Below are 5615 nucleotides of genomic sequence, written 5' to 3' on the forward strand. Positions count from 1 at the left end.
ATACTTGCAATAGCAGGACTGGGACTAAATGCCTCAGAATCAGCAGGACTAGCCTAAAACATGTCAACCAGTCTTAAAGATGTAGGGGGTAGTTTGATTTTCCTGGCTGGTGGAGCTTGACATACTTTCATCTAATAATGCCAGTAAAACAGATTGTAGGTCATATCTTTGCGATATGAAGGGTGAATAACACAGAACTAAGTGCTCAGGAATAAGCAAGCAGATCATGAGACATTGCACCCAGCCTCAAAGTAGTAGGGGTATTTAAATGTTTCCCTAAAATGTGCCTACAGGGCCTAAGGCCAGAGTTCCTGTGTAATCAAGGCAAGCAAAGGCCCCCCTTGGCATAACTGAGCTGCAGTACCAACAGGCTCAATCAGCACACTCTACTAGCTGGATTAGGTGTTCAGGGAAGTTGAATTCGGGGTTTTCTTGGACAGGAAATTATACCTAGTGGCTACCATTGTTTCAGATCAAAGGCCCCCTACTATCGGTGAGAAAAGAGTCATGGTGAGATGAGAGAAGGTGAAGGGACCCGACAGAGGGTATCTGAATGAAAGTTGACTTAGACAAAGAAGGTGTATGTCTCGCCCTAGTGTATGAAGTGTGCCAGTCTAGCTAGACTCTGAGCCATGATTCAACTAGGAGTCACCTCACTGTAGCTTCTCTGCCTTTGGGAGTCTGAGAGGGGCTTGGGTGTGAACCCCGCTCAATGTTTTGGCTTCTTTTGGCCTAGAAGTAGGTCTAATCTGGACCTTTTAAAAATGGTGTAGTATCTGCTCAGTTTGCAAACCGTGATTCAGATATGGGATGTATTGAGCAGTTGGCAGTATCAGTAAGCTTAAATTTGAAAGAAGTGCATGACCACTGCTGATGTGACCATTTCCAATCCAATTGTTGCCATTTTGGCATCCTTTTACTCATTTGCATGTTGCCATATGAACCACTGTGCTTCTGTGATTGCCCCCTCTTTTACAGTATACACAGACTGGTGCGGGGAAGCTGCCTATATGTTTTAGTCATTAAAATGTTATAATGTGTGTGTAAATTGGTCAAATACCTCAAAATAAACATAACACCCTTTCCACCATCCATCCTACACGGCATAGCTTGCTATCTGTGTGGGAAAGTACTTAATTGGCTATACAAATGCTACAATAAAATGCAACATGAGGAACACGACAACTACAAAGTAGAAATTAAGTATACTCTACAGCCTAAAATGTAATCATGGATATAATCAGGGAGGTCATTCTGCCAGGCAACCCGTGTACGGGTCAGAAAACCCTCTGCCTGCCTTTCGAAGTGTGCGTCTGTACCTGTGTACAGGCCAGAGAAAACCACTGCCGTTCTACCGGCCTTCGTGTCTGCCTCGCATGGCAGACATGAACGCCGGAGAGCGGCAGAGGATTTTCTGACCTGTACATGGGTGCAAAAGGCAATCGAGCTATACAGACTATATCGGTACTAAGCAGGGCTCGAGTCGGGGTACCACGCGGGTGGACAGCGTCACCCCACTTATTTTACCCCCCCTGCCAAGCAGCTGGACTTCATTCTTTTTCCTCTCTGGGACGAGAAGCTCGGCACCTTTTGTGACGTCACTTCCTGTCGTGACGTCATTTCCGGTGACAGCATCCCCCCACTTCCTTATTTAGGACTTGTGCCCTGGTACTAAGCATATCATTGACAAATTAAAAACTGTATTATTTTACACTCATGGACATACTAGTTATTCTACAATCGAGACTACAGATTACAGCCCCAAGGAAGTCTTAGGGTGACACACCCACAGACAAAACACGTGTTGGCTGGCAGAAGGATCCGTTCTCAATTAAAGAAAAGATTGAAGACTATAAAGATGATGGGATGACTATCATTTGTGTCTATATAAGATTGCATGTTCTAAGAGACGTTTTGGTAATTTACTTACCTCTGTGTTAGGGATGTATGGATAAAATCCCTTCTCTTATAGCACCGCAACAATATATTACACCACAACACTTTGTGTATTGTGTCACGAGCACTTAATCGTCTTAATCTCCCCCTAGTTGACAAACAATCAGGGGAGAGTTCTACACAGGCCCCTTTGTAAGATTTCTGCATTGTCGATAAATGTGCACTTGCACCACTTCTGGTAAAGGAGGCAAACTGGAGAGTGTTAGTCAGTCAGGGCAATGCCTTCAAGCAGTGTCATTGGCTTCAATGAATGTCAGCGCTTGTCGTAGTGAAAAGTTGCAGGTATTTACTGACCTTCTGTGAACCCACGATTTCAATTCAGCTCCTGTTGAGGGTTGACTACTTTTTTTTAAACAAACCTTATTCATTTTCACAGTTACAATCTATACTACTATTATAAAGAGAGAACTGTATCCTTTGAGCCAGGTAAACTCGAAAAGTACACCACCAATCCAAACACCCAAGACATCTTTGAAAACCTCAGGGCAAGCAGAAGGACATAGGCTATTAAAAAGAAAAAATATACGTTGTTTAAAAAATTTAGAAATAAAAATAAAGTAGTCCCTTGCAAGTAGCGCCGGCTGCGACGTCTGCGTGATGACATAATTTGTGCTCCCTGGCAACACTTCCTGAAATGGCGGCGAATCGTGCTGCCCGGGATGTCCGAGGCTGTGCAGCTCTGCGGATCGTGCCCACGTGCGTGCTGACATCATTTGCGCTCCCTAGCAACACTTCCTGAAATGGCGGCGAATCGTGCTGCCCGGGGTGTCCGAGGCTGTGCAGCTCTGCGGTTCGTGCCCATTGACGGAAGATCGCGACCTACTGGGAGGACTGCCGCGGCCCTGCTTGCTGCTGGGGGAAGTGGCGGCCTGTGCGGGCGGGGCGCCTGGAGCGGGACCGGACAATCCCTTAGAGCGCGGACGGGGGTGAGTCCTGGAGTGACTGGCGCTGCTTCATGCGCGGGGAGCGGGAGGTAACAAACGGTGAATTACAGGAGGAAAAGCGGCTGGAGCGGGACCGGCGGCTGAGGTAAGGCTCAGGCTCTCTGGGACATGGGCGGGAGGGGGCCGGGGCGGGAGGGGGAGGAGGGCGGGAGGTTGGCCCTGAACAACGTCGGCTGAGGTAAGGCTCAGGCTCCGGGACACGGACAATGTTGTGGCGGGCGGGGGCCGGGCGGGAGTGCACGCAAGCCTGAAATGCTGCCCCCAGCCCCCTTCTGCCCCGGGCAACGCTGGGGCGGGCTGCTAGTACAGCTATAAAAGAAGAAAAAAGTGTCATATTCATCATAACATAACCATAAATATCTGTAGCATGATGGCAGCGCTCAAGAAAAAGGAATAACATTACGTATCTATATAATACAAACGTGGTTTCACGTATACCAGTAATCAGTTGAGCAGTCGTCTGTCAAACGGATCCTTCCTTCATGCCACGCTGTGTAGCAATTTACTTAGTACCTGGGTAAATAAAGTAACAGTAACATATGTTTTATTAACAATTCTGATGGGCCCTTACATCCCCACATTATTCCCAGTCCAATTAACAGTTGTCTGGTATCCAGAGTAAGCGTACTTCTTAGGTTTCTTCCTTAGGGCTCTTTTCTCCTCCCTACGGATTGCCACACTCTCTGCCCCAACGCTCCACTTCACCTTTCCAGTTGAGTAATGTGATAGACTTTGGAGATTTCCACCTCTTTGTCATACCTCGCTTAGCAAGTATTAATGCTAAGTCTGCAAACCTGGTTTGTAAGTTCTTTACATCTTTTGTATAGAACTAGTATAATAGCTTCTACTTTGTGCCATCCCATGTCCCCTACCACTTCCCGTAAAATAGTGATTATTCCCCCCCAATATGCTTTCAAGGTAGGACAGTCCCATAGCATATGTAACAAAGTAGCGTTTTGCTCAAGGCATCTAGGACAATGTGGTAGGAGAGTAGGGAAAATGGCATATAGTCAATGGTGGGTCAACTATGCTCTTTGTGTGATCATGTATTGAATGAACTTAAAACTAGAGTTAACGGAGGTTCCTTGCGGGTATTCTAATACTATTGCCCACTTTTGTCAGATAATGGCCTATCAATATCCTGTTCCCATTTGGCACGTGTGGCGACGAGAAGGCTAGGAGGGTGAACACGTATGCCCCGGTAAAACCACCTCGTTAAGTGGTGGCCAGTCCCCATAAGGTACATTAGATGACCCAGCTCATGACTATCGGGTTCTGTATAAAGGGTGCAGAATATTTTTTTACATAGTGTGTCAAACTTGCATAAGTCATAAATAGTGAGTCTGTGACACCCCTCTCGTTTATAAAATCAGTATGTGTGAGTAATGTTTTATCGCCAAAGGTCCCCTATCGTTGTCACTCCAGCCTGCGTACACGGATCCAATCTATGACTGGTAAGTGTTCCTGAAATAATTGGAATGCCCAGTAAAGGAATATTCTACGCTTATGCGGGGAGAGTATTTGTATATTTCAATGCCTGTTTCCAGTAGGTAATGGCAGTTCTAAGAAGAGTTCCAACTGTGTGAGGTAATGTGCCGCTCAAAGAGAGCAGTCTGTGTAATGTACCCTGAGCTAGCATTAGTTTTGAATATGCTATTTCCTGTAAATTACGGCCAGCTATCCAGAATGAAAGCCATTGTAGCTGAGAAGCCAAGCAATATGCATTGAAATCAGGTGCTCCCGTACCACCGGCATCAGATGGAAGGAGTAATTTTGCCTGGCTCAGGCGCCTTCGGCCTGAGCCCCAGAATAATGGGATTAGAAGTGTATTTAAGGTTGTGAATATAGTTCTAGGGATAACCACTGGGAGGTTAACAAAATAACACAGAAGTTGCGGGAGCATAACCATTTTGGAAATTGCCAACTGTCCCGCCACAGACAAAGGGAGTGAAGTCCAGGACACTATTTGTGCCCTTAGGGACCGGATAGCTTTATGCAGGTTGCCTTTGATCAGATCTGTTTTAGTTCTATATACCTGTATCCCTAAGAATTTAAAGGTGGTATGTGCAATAGTTATTGCACGATGTCCAAATGGTATAGTTTGGTCAGCTGTATCAGAGTCAAAGGGGAAAGCTTGAGACTTTTCGTAGTTAATTGCTAAATCAGCTATGCGTTGGAACTGTGTGAACAAGCTTTCTACAGGGAATAAATTATTCTGCAAGTTCCTGGAATATAAAATGATATCGCCTTCATAAAGAGACAGGGCATGATGGGTATTTTTGAAATTTATCCCCCATTCCCTAGAGGACGCTTGGAGTTTATAAATCAGTGGTTCGAGGGCGAGGGCAAGCAGAATGGAGGAGAGAGGGCAGCCCAGTCTAGTGAATCGAGGTATTTGGTATGGTTCCGAGATGTGTGCTCCTTTCCGCAATCTTGCTGTAGGGAGATGTTATAATAATTTGATCCGGTGAATATAATCCCGCGGGATCCCAAATTTCGATAGTGCAGACAGCATATAATTCCAACTCAATGTGTCGACCGCTTGAGTGAGAGCCAACGCTATGCAGCCTGCTTCAGATGTTTCCTCATTACAGGAAAACATGATGCTGCATAGTTTGCGTATGTTCAAGTATGTACTGCGCCCAGGGACAAAGCCACATTGGTCAATATGTACCAATATCGGTATTAAGGGTTGTAGGCGGTTAGCCAGGATTT

This window comes from Lissotriton helveticus, chromosome 5_1 (assembly GCF_964261635.1).
Source record: "Lissotriton helveticus chromosome 5_1, aLisHel1.1, whole genome shotgun sequence".
Lineage (NCBI taxonomy): Eukaryota > Metazoa > Chordata > Amphibia > Caudata > Salamandridae > Lissotriton > Lissotriton helveticus.